The following is a 19,194-nucleotide window of genomic DNA, read 5'->3' as shown; positions in this document are numbered from 1 at the left end:
TAGGGAGTACATGGTTTGAGGGAATTGGATAATTACATTATTGCCCTCTCTATTTAGAAATATGTTGATATTAATGTCTAAAAGACCACCATGCATAAGCCTGAGGCCTGCCTATCCAGGCTAGATTGAATTTAGAGCCCGAAAACCTGTGCTCAAATTCTGGCTTGATTGGTTACTACTGCTGGGTGATCTCAGGCACGTACTTTATCATCTTTGGGCCTCAGTTTCTTTATCTATAAAAGAGAAGCTTGGGCCTAGACTAATAACTCAGTGATTCCCAGTAGTCTCAGCCCTTGGCAAGAGGATCTGGGCAATTCTCCAAATATATACACGTGCAGATACACCACTGCCTTCTGCAGACTGAATAAAAACCAGGCCTTACGTGTACATGTATCACTACTTGAGGTGCCATGACTCAAATCAATTCTGACTGGAAATACAGCCTCCACAGGATTGTTCCCCTCTTACCCCTGGTGCCAACAAAAGGTAAGAGATCTTAGGAGATTCTGAGACAGGCTTCAGAGTTAAGCCCACTGGGCCAGCTCCTCAAGATGCTCATGGCATCTGAATGTCCAACAATCAATGTGGTAAACTCACTTTAGAGGTGTTTGTCATGCTTCTGTGAATGTCTACAACTGACTTCTGTGCTGCACACGGTTAGCTCCAAACCAAACCAGACTAAGTCCTCACTATATTGTTATGTCCCACACCATGTCTGGGGTTGGGACAGCTAGGTAGTAAAGTGGATAGAGTCCTGGGCTCGAATCTGACCCCTGACAATTACCAGCTGTGTGATCCTACGCAAGTCACTTAACATTTCTCAGCCTGTTTCCTGATCTGTAAAATGAAGGGGTTGGGCATGAGACCCTCTGAGGTCCCTCCTCACTATTAAGTCTAGATTCTATGAAGATGACAATTCTAGCCACACCATATTGCCCATGATCCTTTGGAGAAATGACCAGGCATGTTTGAAAGAAAAGGAGATTAGGTGAATACTAAGACTCAGTTACAAGAACTTTTATTTTTCCCTTAAGCATTGAATGGTGGGCAGGTAGGTGGCACAGTGGATATATCGCTGACCCCGGAGTGGGGAAAACCTGACTTCAAATCTGATCTTAGATATTTACTAGCTGTGTGCCCCTGAGCAAGTCACTTAACCCAGATTGCCTCAGGAAAAAAAAAAATTAGATGGAGACCTGACCTGGACCCACATGACCCTGAATCTAATCAACAATGGGGAAATGTTAAATGTGCTGCTACTACTTTAGCTTTGTCTCTTAACACTGTACAGAATGAGGCTGTGTCACTGCAGATCCTACCATTCCCAGCTAGGGAAGCCTACCAACCTCAGGACTATCCAGGGTTCCCAATCAGCACATAGGAAGTAAATTCAGTGTCATTCCCCAACACTGAGGAATGGTCTAGCTGGCTTCTGACCTCATCACTCAAACGAGACCACTCTCTCCAAAGCTGACCTTGATCTCTTAAGGCCTTTTCTCAGTCCTCTCTGCAGCCTGGGACCCTGCTGATCACCTCCTCCTTCTGGAGGCTCTCTCCGCACTGGGTTTTCTGTAACTGCTCATTGTTGGTTCTTCGCCTGTCTGATAACACCTTCTCAGTTTTATCTGCCGGCTCCTTATCCTTCTCAAGCCCGCTCCTTCTTGCCAAGGCCTCTTATCTCTCTGTTCTCTCAGTGACCCCAGTAATTCCTCTCTATGTTGATGACCACCAGACTCACCCCTGGCTTCAGTTAAACTAGACATCTTGTGGGCAACTCACACTCACCATGTTCAAGCCAGCCCTTCAAATCCTTCCCCACAACCCACTCCTTTAATGGACCTGCCTGTTTCTGTCCTGCCACCCTTCCCACCATCCAGGTTCAAGCTGGGGGTTCCCCTCAACTCCTCACTCTTCCTCAGCTCATGCATCCAGTCAGCTGTCATTTCTGCATCCACAACACTCCCTGTATCTGTCCTTTACCTTCAGTAACAGCCACCGCCCTTGTTCAGGCCATTATCCATCAGCAAGTCCTGCCTGGGCTCCCACAATAACTCATTTGGTGTCCTTGCCTCAGCTCTCTTTCCCAATCCAATGCCTCCTCCACACAACCACTACAGTGACTCTCCTGAAATACATGTCTGATGAAGTGACTCCCCTACTGAATAAACTCCGGTGGCTGCCTATATAAACACAACCTGGCTCCAACCTTCCCCTCTTTACACGCGTACACGTGCACATGCACACACGCACACGCACACACTACAATCCCACTTCTTCCCACGACTTTTCCCTGGCTCTCGCCTGTGCCTGGAATGTCTTCCTCCTCAATTCTGTCTCTCTGAATCTTGAATTTTTTTTGAGGCTCAACTCAAGTCCTACCTTCTCCATGAAATCTTTCCTGATCCCACATTCTCCTCTGCCCCCAACACACCAGTACTCCCTCCTCCTGTTACACTGTATCTCTTTTCTATATACCTACACAGAAACACTTGGTACACATCTCCTGGACTAGACTACAAGCTCCCAGCACAGAACCTGACACACAAAAGGCGTCTAACAAATGCCTCTTGGTTGAACGATGGCTTAACATATATGAATTATTCCAATGCTCACTATGGACTGGATGAGGGGTCGAGCCTGTCCAGACAAGGCTGCTCATGTACTGTTACAGTAAGTCCTGCAGGCCCAAGGCCAGATTCCTAAACAGGATGAAATCGAAGATCAGGCTCCTAAACAGCGCTTGGGCAGTCTGTTCTTCCCTGCACTCTCTACTAACCAAGGCCCATGTTTGGGAAAAGATAAGCGGGGATCTTTCAGGATTCCCACATGGCACAATATCCTGCCCCAGTGGTTCCTAATGCCCAGCTGGGGCCTCCCTGTACTCCTCTTCCTTCTTAAGTCTCCTTCTTGACAATGACCTGGTGACAAAATCACCACCAAATCCCAATTGGGGAAAACTCGTAAAATACAGTAATGAGTGAAAAGCCATAAAAACTGAAACTCTGTGAAAGGTGGAAGCCTGGACATGGTGATCTGTTAAAAATCATGACTTAGACACTGAATATACGGAGTCATAACTTAAGATACTATGACCTATGAAAACCATAACAAAAATATTGGGATCAGTACATGATCAATATACAAACTTATGTTTGGCTTAACGCCCAAGCTCATTACTAAGCAGAAAACCAAAAATATCCACCAATCAGTGTATGTACTCTCTAGCTCTTCCTTGTCTGTTTTCTATAATTACCAGTAGGATTTTTGGGGTCCTTTTCGGGGATACACTGATCTGGCAGCCACCTCAGACTGCCCGTTTTGTAAGTAATGACTGCCTAAACTACTATCCATAATCAGTCTGGAACTCCATGACCTCTTCCTTTGGCAACAAAAGAACACCCCACAGTTATAGGGGAGGTACAGGGTTTCCCAAGCAGGAAATTCTAGACCTTATAACCACTGACCTTTGGTCCTCTCCAACCACTCCCAAGCACTGATGGGAATCTGGTTGTCATCCATGCCCCTGTCTAGGAGACCTTCAAAACCTAACTAAGGATTCCTCTAAATGAAGAACTTGGAAAACTGAATTAACCACTGTTAAAATTCCATGTAGGCAGACATGAAACAACTTTTATCAGCTGTACCGCCCCTAAAGGTCACCCATCACTTCACAGAGGAGACAAAGGCCAAAGTAAGGTCAGGACTTTGCTGGAGATTGAGTGGGCTCAGCCTTGATATGATTCCAGTAGTCTACCCCAGAAAAATGGAGTAGGGAAAAATGATGATTAGAATCAAAAGGACAAGTGTTCTGTCAACAATTTAGATCACTTCAAGAGGCATCTGTAAGCAACACTTAGAGTGATGATGGCCCAGCCAACAACGGCAAAGAGACGGGTGGTGATGCTTCTGTTCAGGGTCGCCTCCCAACACGACAAGAACTAACCCCACCAGCTGTGCAAGTGGCAAACCAAAAGCCTTTAATGAGCAGCAGCAGCTTCTGACCACGGCCTTAACAGCCAGAGTAAGAAAAATGAAGGCCTCAGAAACCAAACAAACGCACTGCAGTGCCCAAACCTGCAGTCAAAGGATTTCACAAGCTAAGACATTAACAAGTCTCCAGTGTAAAGTGGGGTTCAGGAACCCAGGATGTGGCTGAACAACTTTCAATTACCCTCTTCCAGGTGCTTTAACTATATACTCTGGCCAATCACAAACTGAGCAAGCACCCTCAGGACCCCAAATACTGGAAGGCCCTGCCCTCAGTGACTCAGAAATATTCTCACTATGACATACGTCATCAAAGCCCCTCTTGTGTCCATTGAGAAAAATGGTCCATATGACGACACCTTAATAAGCAGCTCCTTAGTACTTAACACCATGAGTCCACAGATAGATTGGGGGGAGGGCTACAAACACGGGTAGGGAAAAAAAATGCATCTCTTTCACTAAAATCTCACTGAAATTTAGCACTTTCTTCACTTACTTAGAAACATAATCTTGAGAAGGGATCTGCTAATTTCACCAGCCCAGCTGTCAAATATGGTCCAGGGTCCTTTTTATAAAGGGGGAAGAAGCCTTGTTCTAAAGAGTCTTCCTTAGCTCACCTAGGAGAAAACAGCTCTGCTCAGTGTCTATGCTGTCCCCATACTCCTTATGACACAGCTGTGAAAGCAAGAGACATCATCCATCAGATAACCAGGTGGCCATCACCACGCTCCTTTACCAGTTAACAAGGGGCCAATTCTGACCAACCTGCCTTCAGACTCTGCCCCACCCCCAATCTGAGCTTGTTAGGCAGAGACCTAACTCTCCAAGGGAAGTACATTATTTACTCTACTCCAGATGGAATCTTTCTTAGTGCTCCGGCAGAAACTCAAAGGTCGATGCTAACAATTCTGTTATGCAGCCGGCCACCTTAACTCTCAGCCTCTGTGGATCTGCAGGAACACAATCTCAAGCAAGCTCCACTCTGCCTCTGGTCTCAACATGGGAATGAGGGCAGCTGAGCCAGTGAAGATGAATCTAAACCCAAGAAAGCCACTACAACAGGTCCCACAAGACTATGCTGTGGTCAGGGATTATTTCTCTTAAAAACAAGGCATTTCTAGTGGGGCTGTGAATTGATCCAAGCAATTTGGAATCACTCTTAAGAAAGTGACTAAAACATCCATAACCTCTTACCCAGGGATCTTGCCGCTAGGCAAATACTGACAGAAAAAAAAAGATTCCACATATACCAGAATATGTAGAGAGCCCTTTTTGTGGTAGCAAAGAACTGGCAACAAAGTAGATGCTCATCAACTGGGGAAGAGTTAAACATATTTTGCACTTTATTACAATGGAATATTATTGAATCAAAAGAAATGATGAGCATGAAGAGCAGAGAAGGCTGAATGAAGAGACTTCTACATACAAAGATTACGATGTAAATGTTAAGAACCAGACATTCTAAAGTGAACCCTGCCCAATAGCCAAGTTCGGCCCCAAAAGAGGTAAGAAAATGTGCCTCAATCCCTTCACAGGAGAGGTGGGAGACTACGGAAGCAGAACACTGTACATACTGTCAGTTAATGAGTTCATTTGGAGGAACCTTGTTTCTGTTTCTTATTCTGTTACAAGGGATTGCTCTCTGGGTAGGAGAGTGAAGAGAAAATTTTGTAAGGTGATGCAAAAAGAAAAGATATTAATTTAAAAACTTTAAAGATAAAGACATTATTGTTACAACCACTTCAATGCATCAATTAGTTTTACTCATTTTCTTTCTCTTTTTCATCTTTTTTTCTTTTTAAAAAGTTCTTCGAGCACGGGCCATGCAGTCAGTAGGACCTGAGTTCAAATCCAGCCTCAAACAACTGACACTTACTCACTGTGTGACCCTGGGCAATTCACTTAACCCCGACTGCCTCCAAAAACGCAAACCAAAAACTTCTTTGTTATAAAGAGGTGGCTCTATGGGAGGGGGACAAAGGGAGAGATACAGAGGGAAATGGAGGCAATGCAAACACAAGAGATACAATAAAAATCTATTTCTAAAAAGAGGTCTGGGAAGAATATGCAGCCATTTGTCCAAACTTCTCTGTTCAGCTTTTAAAGCCCTTTGAAACATGGCCCCGACCTATCCTCCCAGCCTCCCTGACGTCTTTTCTCCGTTCCCTGCACACAACACTCAATCTCTCTTCTCCACACCTTTGCACCAGTTGTCCCCTGGGCCTGGAATGCACTCCCTGAATCTTCACCTCTGCACTGGAGGTGCCAATCAAGGCCCACCTTCGAGGGGAAGCCTTTCCTGCTCCCTCAGCCTCCAGCGCCTTCCATCCCAAATTCTCTGTGTTAGGTGATGTCACCAGCATCCTCCTGATATTTATTTAGTCTACATAGAAGTGTAACGTATCCGGTGTCTCTCATTAGATTATAACTTCATATGAATAGGAATTCTTTTATTGTATATGTCCCTAGCACGGAGCAAAATGCCTGGCACCTGGCAACAGACTGACTGATTTCCAGGACTCTCTAATCCTGCCATGATTTTATCATGCATTCTTTCAAATGCATAGTTAATGGCTAAGTTCTGCATAAGCAGCTAGGTACCACAGTGAATAATCCTGCCTCTGACACTTCCTACCTGTGTGATCCTGGGAAAGTCAATGAATTATACTCTACCTCAGTATCCTCACTTGTAAAATGGGGATGATAATAGCACCTGGATCAAATCATATAACAGATATCCAGCATTTTGTAAACCTTAAAATAGTTTATAAATGCTATTATTATTACTACTACTACCTAATTCTCCTTCTCAATGGTGCTGATTGTTTTTCCTTATGTCTAAAAGTGTTTCCTTACATCACGCCTAAATTCACTTGGTGTAAGAAAATACTAAGCATATCGATTGCTTTGCAAACTGATTTTTTGTTTAGTCACATCAGCCTTGATTCTCCAAGACCCCATCAGGGGTTTTCTTGGCAAAGATACTGCAGTGGTTTGCCATTTCCTTCTCCAGCTCACTTTACAGATGAGGAAACTGAGGCAAACAGGATTAAGGGACACGCTGAGGGTCATGAAGCTAGGAAGCTTCCGGGGCCACATTTGAACTCGTCTTCCTGACTCCAGCACTCTATCCACTGTACCACCTAGCCACAAACCTTAAAGCGTTAATAAATAGCATTTATGTTTTATATATAATTTTATTATTATTATTGTTCACTCCCTTTATTGAACCCCAAAGACAGTCTCTTTGTCACAGGGCCACAATCTGCCGGGCCCAGGTAGCCCCAGCACACACTCAGACCTCCTTTGCTCTCTTCTAAAACACTGAAAAAGCTGCAGGATGTTGTGTTCTTAGCCCCTTCACACTGGCTCGGCAAACCTCTAGAGAAAAGCTCCAGCTGCGCTTACCTCAAGCCCATTACTTAAACCATGGCAATTCTCAAGGGGAACAGGGGAGAACGCTGCCTTTCTTCTTCATTGATTAAGCCCCTCCTTAGGGCCTTTCATCCAACTGCTGGCTTCTACATGTATGCCACTCTGAGTGGGATTGGCTGGCTGTTACCCCTGATGAGTCTGGGGCTATGCTGAAGCTGTTAAACCCCTACAAGACCTTACCACGTGTGCTACTCTTCAACTGGAAGAACAAGATGCCTTTATTACCACCAACGAAGCCATAGCTCACCTGCCTCTTCCAAATCCTTTATCCCCTAATGCCATGAAAAAAGAATCTGCCTCAGCTAGTCTCATGCGACAAATCCCGGCAGACTATCACAGAGCTCAGCCTTTAACCTTCTTGTGACAGCCCTACTCCCCACGTCCCCAGGCAGCCGCTGCTGTTACTCCAGCCACTGAGCCCCTCTGTAAAATGGGGCAAATGCTGGTACAACTGCGCCTCCCCAGGCTGTCCTGAGGAAGGAGCTTCACCAACATTACAGGGCTAAAGCAGGCCTTCTCCACCGTGTTCGTGCCCTGGACCCCTTTGGCAGTCAGTCTCCTGAGGCCTATGGAGACCTTCTCAAAATCATGTTTTTAAATGCATGAAGTAAAACACACAGGGTTACCAAGGAAGTTAATTATACTGAAATAGTTACAAAAACACTAAAAAGTTCAGGTTAAGAACTTCTGTGCTACAGAAATGAGAGTAGCTGTTCTAACACAACTAAAGGCAGTCTGGTACATTGGGAAAGGACATTGGTCAAGAATCAGAAGACCCAGGGTTTTGCAATACTGATGATGAGCAAGCCACTCAGACTCCCTGGGCCTCAGTTTTTCCATCTGTATAATGGGGAAAGGGATATCAGTACTTGTATTACCACCTAGAGCTCACAGGACCGTCTGTCACGGGAGCTTTAACAATACTACTGAATGCTAGTGGTTGGTCATTACCACTTTTTAAGTTGAAGGACAAATAGAGAGGGAAACAACAGACGGTTCCTCAACAGGTAGGACACTGTTTTTGGTTTTTAGCTATCTGACCCTTTGAAATGATGACGCCTGGCACAGCACAGGAAAGCAGCTCCGTGTTTTCCTAAGGATGTGCCAAAGTTCATGCTCTTCTCTATTTGTCCTGAGGGCAGGGACCACAGCCTAGTACTGGTTGTTGGGATTCACAGAGTGAGTGTGGGCAGCTGCCCTAAGAAGAGGAAGGAGGGCCTCCACCACCTGTCAACTCTCAGGCTCTCACACAACCGAGAAAAGGCAACTGGCTGGCAGATGCAAGCCAAGTCCCGCCCTGCCCTGCCCCACCCTTCACTTCCATCACTTCTCTGCCATTTTCCCCACTTGTGCCAGGGGCCATCAAACCCAGTGTTACAATGCAAGGGAGGAAGAAATACATAGAAACAACAATATATACAGCCCAGGTCCTTTGGATGTTTTCTTGATTTCTTTGCTCTTCCTATGAGGCAGCCTGGAATAATGGACAGGGCACTGGACTTAAGAGTCAGAAGAGCTGGATTCAAATCCTACCTCAGTTATTTTTTAGCTATGTGAACCTGGGCAACTCACTTATCTTCTCTGGGGCCTCAGTTTCTTCATCTGTAAAATAAGGGGATTGGACTCAGTGGCCTATAATGTCCCTTCCAGCTCTAAATTTGTGATCCTACATGTTTTGTTTTTTTAAATCACACAATTAAATGATAGTCCCTCCACCTATGCCAATGCAATCATGGGTAGGTAAGGATACAAAAAGTGTGGCATGGTATTTTAGAATAATGTGAGTAGTGTCAAAGCTCAGAATGAGCTAATGCTATATATAGCAAGGAAAATGAGGACAACAGAGAGTGGCTTTTTCAATTCTACTAAGGACCAGAGAAGGTCCAAGGAAGGAACAGGACAGCTGCTCAGGGCAGACGGGACAACAATAACTAACGAGCAAGTAAGAGAAGGCAAGGATGCTCAATTCTGATTTGGATCTGGTTTCTCTGCCAATGAGAATAAACTCTGGACTAGAAAGGGCAGAATCAAAGTGACTAATAGGGAGTCAAGAAGGTCCTAAGACAGCCCCCGAAGCTGCCTGCATTGAGTTCAATCGGCCAGCCCTAGATAAACTGCATCCCTGAACCCTGAAAGAACTGGCGGGTGTGATGGCTGAACCAGAGCCAGTGATCTCCGAAACATGAAGAGAACAGGGACATCCACTGGGCTGGAGAGGGGCACAATTTTCAAAAAAAGATAAGAGAATGGAAATGTAAACCAGAGGCCAGCAATCTTAAGCATGATTCCTGGCAAAATTCTAAGGTCTTATTAGAGAGAGAGTTGGCAAACATACCATCTAAAAATAAAAAAAGGAAGCAAGGATTGAAAAGAGTCAGCAGGGCTCCACTAAGACAGGTCATGCTCAGCTAACTCTATTTCCTTTTTTGATAGGGGCACTAAACTGGTAGCTCAGGGGAATGCTGGTATATGGTTGAGACTTAAGCAAACCATATGACAAAAGTCTCTTGTGATGTCCTTGTGAACAAGATGGAGAGATATAATCTCAATGAGACAGTACAGTGAGAAGGATTCTAAACTGACTGGCTACATATATCCAAAGAAAAATCATTAATGGCTTCTTGTCAACTTCAAAGAATGCTGGCAGGGCACCAGGGATCTGTGTTTGTGCCTAAGTATTTAACATTTTTATTAGTGATTTTCTGGGGTTCTTCACCTACGGTCCATGCTTTAAAAAAATGTTTTTGATAACTATTTCAATAGAATTGGTTTCCTTCATAATTCTCTCTCTTTTATAAGTCTTATTTTCTAAAGCATCCTTAGGCTCACCAGGCTGACTGCCAAAGGGGCCCAGGACACCCAAAAGGTGAAGAACCCCCACTAGAGGTAAGGTGACAAATATGTCAAGTCTGCTGACAACAGAGGTGTCAGGTAGGGGACCTACCTGATGACCAAGACAAGATCTAAGATGACCTGGGCAAACTAAAAACGTGAAGCCAGATTAAATAACATCCAATTTCACAGGGGCAAACATAAAGCCTCACACGTGGCCTCCAGAAGCCTGACTACATGGCATTTTGGGTAACAGAGCAGTTTACTGGACAAAGACCTGGAGGTCTGGGGCATTGGCAAAGTGCAACGTGAGTCGTCTATGTGGCCCGGCAGCCAGAGAAGCCAGGTGGCACTTCCTCTATGCTATGCATTGGTCAGACCACATGTGGCTCTGGGTACCACCTGGGGTGGGGCTGATAAGCTGGATTGTGTCCGGAGAAGAGCAGCAAGGATGGAGAAGGGGTCTGCATCCACACCACATAAGAAGTGCTTGAAGCAACAAAGGAGGTTTAGAATGAACTAAAGAAAATTCAGGGAGAATACAACAGCTGCCTCCAAGCATCTCAAATCCTGTCCTGCGAATGTGAGATCACTCAGACTTGTCCAGCCTGGGGCCAAAGGGCAGAATGGGGAGTTATGGATGAAAGTTACAAAGAAGCAAAATTAAGTTGGATGTCAAGAAAATTCTCCTAATATCTAATTCCTTCCTAATTAGAGAAAAGAGCAACAGGCAGCAATGAGAGGTAGCGCGTGCCCTCTGGTTGGGAGTGATCCAACAAGGCTGAAGAACCTCTTAGGTTATGCAGGGACAGAGTAGAGGGGATTCTCTTCCAGGAAGTGCCCTCTAAAGGCCCTTCCACCTCTGAAATGCTGTAATTCCTTACGAGAAAGGAGGCCTCAAGGGGCAGCTAGGTGTCCCAGTGGATAAAGCTCCAAAGCCTTGGAGTCAGGAGAACCTGAGTTCAAATCCGACCTCAGACACTTGACAATTACGAGCTGTGTGACCGTGGGCAAGTCACTTAACCCCGACTGTCTCACCAAAAAAAAGGCAAAAAAAGAAAAAGAGAAAAAAGAGACTTCAAGTTGATGGGGTGTTTGTGCTTGGACCCCAACTTCTCCCTAGTCTCAGAAACACCGTCTGTGACAATTTCTCCCCAGCCTAAAGACACTGTGCCTAGCAATTACTCATGCGTGGGCCCCAGCAAGACCCTTATCTCTCTTCCTAGTGCAGCTATACCAAGTACTAGTTCCCAAAATTAATTCATTTATTAATTTGTAGATCTTAAATCACTAGATTTGAGCTCTTATGGGGGCAGCCAGGTGGCGCAGTGGATAGAGCACTGGCCCTGGAGTCAGGAGGACCTGAGTTCAAATCTGGCCTCAGACCAAACACTTGACACTAGCTGTGTGACCCTGAGCAAGTCACTTAACCCCAGTTGCCTAAAAAAAATATAAGAAAATAGATTTGAGCTCTTACTCAATTCATTTATTTAAATGATTAGACTGTGCTGCACCATGGGGGAGAAACTGAAATTAGATGAGGCAGGCTATCTGCCCTAATAGACTACAGAGTCCAACACAGGAATAAGACACAAACCTCTTTTTGGTCTGAACAGGTTTAATCTCTGACTTCAGTGGTATCACAGGCTCCTGGTCAAAGAGCCCTGTGCCTGCCTGCCACAGGGTCCTTCCCACCCCCCCACCCCCCCAAGCAACTTTCTAAGGCTATAAACTACAGAACAGTTATTGCTGGGGTGGGGGGGCGGGGGTCCTGAGAAGTGAAGGATCACACACAGCCAGTATGTGGGTAAGACTTCAACTCAGGTCTTGCTGACCCAGATCCCAACTCCATCCACTATACCATGCTGCCTCTCACAGAGAGCTAGACGACACGACACTATATGATAAGTGCATTAGACTTGAAAGGTGCTATGTGAGGTCCAATTCAATTCAATAAACATTAATTAAGTACCTACCCACGTGCCATACACTGTGCCAAGTGCTGAGGATACAAAGAGGCAAAAGGCAGTCCCTTCACTCAAGGAGCTTACAATTTAATGGAGGAAGGGGTGTGCCCAACATGAAAACAAATAAAAACAAAGCAAGCTATGGACAGGATAAATAGGAAATCATTAATAGAGGGAAAACACCCAAGTTAATAAGGGAAAACAATCTCACTGACTTGACAGGCTAAGAGGGGGAGCTTTTCAGTTGGGTTTTATAGACTAGGAAGGAAGGTAGTAGGTAAGACGTTAAGTGACTTCCCCAGGGTCACACAGTTAATAAGTGATTGAGGCTGGATTTGAACTCAAGTCTTCCTAACTCCAGACCCGGTGCTCTCTCCACGGAGCTAACCACCAGCTGCTGCAAAAAAAAAAAAAAAGTATAAATAAAAATATTAAGATTTTAAAACAAAACTAAACAAAACAAAACCTCAGTGAAAAGAACTTAGAAGGACCACAGGATCACAGTCGGGGAGCCTGAAGATTGTATCATCCAATCCTTTCATTTAAGAGAGGAGAAAATCAAGGTGTGCAAAGGTTACGAGACTAGGCCAATATTCAGCTTCAGCACTTCGACACTTCCCCACATCTAACAAACTGGTTCATTCTGTTACAGAGAGCGTCTTAATTTTTAGGAAGATATTGAGTCAAAATCTACCTTTTCCAATCGGTGTTAGAAATGAAGAGTGTTTCTACTGCCTCTAACTACTTGGAAAGATGTTGGAAATTAAGACATGAACTCAGCTAAGTGCTTCTGATTCTCCCCTATTAGGTCTGGAAAGGCCTTGTTGTAATGCCTAGCTCTAGGCTGAAAACCCCCACATTGGGGTGTATCACTTCCATAACTTTGCAAGCTACTGGAAATGCTAGAAAGGCATGATTGATTTATTCATTCCAGGTGGCTGGGAGGTAAAGTGGACAGGATGCTGGATTCAGTCAGAAAGACCTGAGTTTGAATCCCATCTCAGTCCTTCACTAGCCTCAGTTTCTGCATTTGTAAAATGGGGATAATAGGGGCAGTTAGGTGGCACAGCGGATAGAGCTCCAGCCTTGGATTCAGGAGTACCCACATTCAAATCTGGCCTCAGATACGTAACACTTACCAGCTGTGTGACCCTGGGCAAGTCACTTAACCCCATTGCCTAGCCAAAAAGCAAAATAAATAAATAAATAAAATGGGGATAATAACAGGGTGGTCGCAGGGATCAAATGTAATAAAATATGCAAAGCACTTTGCAAGCCTTAAAGCATCACAGAAATGTTAGCCCAAGGATCAGACTGCTAAATGTCTAAGCCAGGTCTGCCTCACTCCAGCCCTCTCCCCACCCTTCCACACTGCCTCCACAGCAATAGAAACGATCAAATTAGCTATTGCTACTTGTGCAGGGCACAGGGCTTGGTCTGAAATCCAAGTTTCTCTCTAACTGATAGGAGAAGATGAAATACCATCTATTCCCTACCACATGATTCCCCTGGTACACAAAATCGGGCCTAGGCTCCATGAAAGCAGCCACTGTCTCCAACTCAAAACACAAAAACACCCTTATTTGTCTCTAGCAGAATGTTAACATCTTCCCCCAAGTTCAAAAAAATAAATAAACAAACATTATGACAGACCCACAGTGGTCTCCTCATCTGTTTCCTGCAAATAAGTGAAAAATGGGGGGTGGGGGGGGTGGTGCTCCCCTTCCCCCCTCCCCTTTCAGGTTCCCAGGTGAAAGTAATTGGCATCTTTGTTCTGACAAATAAAGCCTTCCCACTTGCTTTGCTCCCTCCTCTTGGCTGCCCAAGGAATAGTCTGAAGAACCCTGATCTGACTCCCAGTTCTGACTTTCCATCATGCCACACTGCCTGAGAAAACTCACCTTCAGGTGGCAGCAGCAAAGTCCCCCTGTGTGTCCTGTGTCAGGGGGATACTGGCCAATATACTAACTAGGAACATAACTGTAGTTCTAGAGAGAGACAAGTCAAAAGAATGCAGTCAAACTTCACACTCTAAACTTGTGTTCTAATTAGGTCAAACTTGGTTAGAAAACAGCCTACTGACCCAAATACTTGTGTCTGTCACCACCTCACTAACCTGCCCATTGCACCAATTCCCCTGCTCACCAGCATAGCTGTCACTGCACACCCACATCTGTATGTTTCCATACTCCTGGATTTTCCAGCTGGCTCTGTTACGGGGCGCTGTTCCTTTTGAAACTAGATGGCCTCACACCATGCAGGCTACTTAGTTTTGCTTAATTTCATCAACCAGCAACCCTAATCACTGGTTAGCAACTCGGACACGTGAGGGAAGTGAGGTCGTGGGCAAGTCATTTAGTTTGAGGCAGCCATAAAGTGGAAAGAGAGAGGGTAGGAGTCCTGGCATGGCCACTTAGGGCCTATGTGAGTGCAGGCAAATTAACTTAGCCTCCCTGGGCCTCATTTAAATAAAGGGGTTAACCTAGTAACTTAAAGTCTCTTCCTGCTTCAATGGTACAGGCTTAAAATCACTGACTTGGAAATCAGATCCACATCCTTAACGGCTTTTCAAAACAAATCCCATTTCTAAGACTTAACTACCTGAGTAACCTAAAGGCAGGCCAGTTCCTTAACCTCCAGGGGCCTGTTTTTCTTCTGTAAATGAGGGGCTGGGCCTAGAAATCCTTTAAAGTGCCAATGATCCTATCTCCCACTCCACAGCAGAAATGTCCTCTACAACCATGGAGCAGAAGCAATCATTCAGCCTCCACAGGGAGATCACCAGTGACAGGGAACTCACTACCTACTGATGCAAATGAAAGGTTCTATTTCACTGTTGTTAACTCTACCTTACTTGACAAACACCAATTAAGCAAATACACTACAGTGAGTACTAAGCAGAAGGAGAGACAAAGTAAAGTCCCAGCCTCTGCCCTCATAAAGCCTACAGTTAACAGGGGAATGGGGAGGATGGAGGTGAGAATGACATATTTATTTATTTATTTATTTAATCAATGCAGTTTTCCTTCCATGAGTACAGACCCCAAACCATCCACACACACCTAGCCATCCTGGGATTCCTGCCCACAAGCTCCCAGAAGGGACCTACCCAATGTCCTAAAGTCCTTTCTCTAGGCCAGAGATTCATAACCTTTTATGTGTCTGGGACCTTTCTGGAACTTTGTATGTTTAGCACCCACTTTACCTAAATTTGCATTACACAGATTTGGCTTTTAAGTAAAAAATTCTGCATTCTAAAAAAAAAAAACCAACAAAAAAAAAAACCCCACCTACATTAACTTTACTGCATAGTACTGGGTCTCCCCCTGCCCCCCACACCCCACCTTGGTGCTCTGTGGCCTCTCACCACCCCCACCAAAAAAGAAAAAAAACCCCTCCAAGTGAAAGCAGAAGAACCTACACAGGAGAGACCACAGCTGCTTCAGGGGCTTGGCTTGAGACCTCTGGGTAAGGGGGCTAGACCCCCTTCCTCCCTCTCTCTCCCTCCCATTCCCACTGTCTGCTGGCAAATTCAAATTACTTAAAAATCACTTTACATAGACCACCTGCAGCATGGTCTACTTAGATAAAAACAACTGTCTGTATCTAATTATACACGAGCTCTCTCTACCATGGAGCAGGTAGAGCGGATAGAGGGCAGGCCCTGGAATAAGGAACACCTTAGTTCAAATCCGACCTCAGATGCATACTAGGTGTGTGACCCTGGGCAAGTCATTTCACCCTGTTTGCCTCAGTTCCCTCATCTGTAAAATGAGACAGAGAAGGAAATGGCAAACCACTCTAGTATCTTTGCCAAGAGAACCCCAAATGAGGTCAGGAAGAGACTGAAACAACTGCACAACAACCACTACCATTAGAATGTAGGCTTCTTTAGGGCAGGCACTGCTTGTGTCTTTTCTTTGTATCTCTAGTGCTTGGCACAGTGACAGCTTAGCACATACAGGCTTGACTGATTGTCTAGCATGTAATAAGCTTTGTAAATGTCTTTCCTTTCATTCATTCATGCCTCCCACGGGAGATAAGAGCATCTCAGAGCACGAAGGTACTTTTCAAAAATAATTTAGTCCAACCAGTACCTGAACAGGAATTCCTACACCAGAGTAGCTCACATGCTGTTGTCATAGGGAGAGGGGGCTGAATATGAGCAAAGAGGAGAAAAAGGAAGGGCTCGGCCAAGGGAAGAGAGAGATTTTTCAGAGACATAAAGAAGGAAAAATACAATGCCCCCCCCCTCAGATGCTTCCTCAGGTGGTTCCCCCGGGAGAACGCCTTCCTCTCAACTAGAGAGAATCCCCCGTGAGCCCAGCCCCCCAACCACGTGTGTGCCCCCAGGGCCAGCCTGCCTTCCTGAAGGGGCTTCCCGCTTTCTATCGCCTCCCCCTCTCCATCCCTGAGCCATCCCCTCCTCCCCCCTCCCTGGTCCCTTTTCCCTCTCTTTTCCCCTCCCCTCCCTTCTCCTCCCTTTTTCTCTCCTCTCTTTTTTCTTTCCCTCCCCTTCTTCCTTTCCATCTCTGACCCTCCCCTTCCTTCCTTCCTTCCTTCCTCCTTCTCCCTCTCCCTTTTCCCCTCTCCTCCTCCCTTAGCCCCTCCCCAGGACCCTCCAGGCCGGGACCCAGGCCCAGGCCCAGCAGGGGCCGCGTCTGAAGGAAGAGGGGGCGTGACCCGTTCCCGGAGCCCAGCCTCGCGACCGCAGGGAATCTACACCCCGCTACCGCCCGCCGGACAGATGTTTTCCTCGACCTTACCTGAGCGCAGCCCGAGCACGTAGGTTCCTTCGAGGCTTAGCAACAGGCTGAACGCTCGCCGGCTGCCTCCTCTCCTTCTCCTCCCCCCACCCAGCTCTCTTCTCCGAGGCCGTGGGGCACGACGGGAGTCGTAGTTCCGCGGGACCAGACGCGGACTACAGGAGTGGCCGAACAGGACTACAGCCCCCAGGAGCCCTAGCGCGCCCCATCCGAATCCCCGCCCCCTCGGGCGGCCCTCCGCTCTCGTGATGGGGGCGTGGCCTTTCTAGAAGGCTGTCACGGGGCTGGTGAGGGAGGGGAGGAGGGTGGGGTGGAGTCCCTCTAGTGCGTGGCGACCTAACTCGTCGTGGTGTCCTGTGCGCTGGACGTGTACGTTCTACTCTTTTGCAGCGGAAAGTCATCTGGCCTCCGTTTGAACACCTCCAGGGATGGGGAGCTTACTACTTATTAAGGCATCCCGTTCCATTCCATTCAACACTCGTTCATGAAGGGGCCACTTTTTTTCCAAGACCATATGTGCTAGGAGCCGATTATTATTATTATTATTGCTGTTATTTTTCTTGTTATGACTTATTAGTCAGCAAGCATTTATTCATGGACCAGGTGCTATCCTAAGCTCTGGAATTACAAAAAAAAGAAAAACACACACACACAAAACCCCAGCGCATGCTTTCAAGGAGCTTACATTCTAATGGCACGGAAGGACAACATATGAATAAGAGATGTACAAGATACACAAAGCAGAGATGAGACAGCCTCAAAGGTAGCTTTAGTAACTGGGGGGGACTGAGTCAAGGCTCAGCGCTCTATGCACTATGGCGCCACCTAGCTTCCCATAGAGAAAGATGCTGCTTTGCATATCCGCATGGTTGAAATGAATGAAAAGTCATTAAGGCCACAAACTCTGGGGAGAGGGTCACATAGCTAAAAATTGTACCACAGTTTTTCTTGCTTGATACTTTTGAAACTTGTAAGGAAATACAAATTAGCATGATCTTGACAATAAGCATTTTAGAAATGGAGAAAAAAATTCTTTTTGCAGAAATTCTTAACTACAGGCGAATGAAATAGGTAAAGTATTGCCAACAAATAGCGCTTTTCTGACACTACATCCAGGTCAGGTTGCAAATAGTTTTCTAAACTGCTATTTTCATCTTTATTTTAGTGCCTGGCACATAGTAGGCACTTAATAAATGCTTATTGAACTGAATTGAATTTTCTTTGTCACACGCAGAAGAAGTTATATTTAGAGCTGAAGAAAATGCCCCCATAGCAGGGTAGGTTTTGTAATTAATATTTAAATAATTTACAAGTGAGTTTAATCGTAATTTGAGTAAAGTATTTTCAAGTTATTTGTAGTTTGATTCATAAAAATCTAATACTATATTCAGTAAAGCTGCATGGGGAAAATATTAATTTATTTAAAATTACATTATTTGGAATAACTTTCGCAAGGACAAAAAATTTTAGTGGAAAAAAATAAAATGAAGGGATTGAACTAGGAGACTTCTGATGTCCTTTTCAACTCTGTGAGATCCTAAGTAAGTCCAAAGCACAGGAATGTTGATAGGACTTGTGCTTTCTCAGTATAGGAAACTCACTCTACCAATGTAGCTCAGCACTTTCACTAAAACTTAAGCGATTTACTTACCAAGGGATTAAGTGACTTGCCCAGTACCACACAACCAGTGTGTCTCAGGGGCAGGACCTGAACGCAGATCCTCCTGACTTCAAGGCCCAATTATTTCTCTCTGCTTCTTCTAAATGAAACATAAGGATGAAGAGATTTCAGGAAGGGGAAACATTTCTGATTAGTAGGAAGACATTCCTTGTATTGAACTACAATCAACTTCCCTATAACTTCACAGAATCTTAAAGCTGGAAGAACTCTCAGAGAGCATATCATCCTACCTGGGCCTCTACAGCATCCCTGACAAGTGGCATCCCCAGCCTCTGTTTGAAGACCACCTGTAATGTGAAAGTCACCAGCTCCCAAGGACACCCGTTTCACTTCTGGATAGCTATCGTTGTTTTTGTTTTGTTTTGAAAGTAACTTTTGTTGATATTGATGGATTTTGTTTTTACATCTCTCTCAGTTCTGAATATACGCCCACCTGCTTGCCCCTGGAATTGAACCTTCCCTTGTAAAGGAAGAAAAATGGTTAAGCAAAACCAATTGTGCATAGCTATAATCGTTAGATTTTTCC

At 45.3% G+C, this 19,194-nt stretch overlaps 2 protein-coding genes across 3 annotated transcripts in view; both read right to left on the bottom strand.

Moving 5' to 3' along the window:
- SCAMP4 (secretory carrier membrane protein 4) overlaps positions 1–17,070 on the bottom strand; it is an 88,453-nt gene extending 71,383 nt beyond the window's left edge. The window contains exon 1 of one of the 2 annotated variants that reach the window (XM_027853137.1): positions 16,988–17,070. The gene's annotated coding sequence lies outside the window, so the exon portion shown is untranslated. Of the gene's footprint in view, positions 1–14,366; positions 14,579–16,987 lie in introns of those variants that run through there. The other variant, XM_027853138.1, reaches the window with a different exon arrangement.
- Positions 1–17,072, bottom strand: part of ADAT3 (adenosine deaminase tRNA specific 3) — a 31,455-nt gene extending 14,383 nt beyond the window's left edge. Inside the window, exon 1 of the mRNA XM_027853136.1 lies at positions 16,988–17,072. The gene's annotated coding sequence lies outside the window, so the exon portion shown is untranslated. The remainder of the gene's footprint in view (positions 1–16,987) is intronic.
- Between the last annotated feature and the right edge of the window lie 2,122 nt (positions 17,073–19,194).

Source organism: Vombatus ursinus, unplaced genomic scaffold (genome assembly GCF_900497805.2).
Source record: "Vombatus ursinus unplaced genomic scaffold, bare-nosed wombat genome assembly UNPS02009918.1, whole genome shotgun sequence".
In the NCBI taxonomy this organism is placed as follows: Eukaryota; Metazoa; Chordata; class Mammalia; order Diprotodontia; family Vombatidae; genus Vombatus; species Vombatus ursinus.
This window is presented reverse-complemented; position numbering and strand designations above follow the sequence as displayed.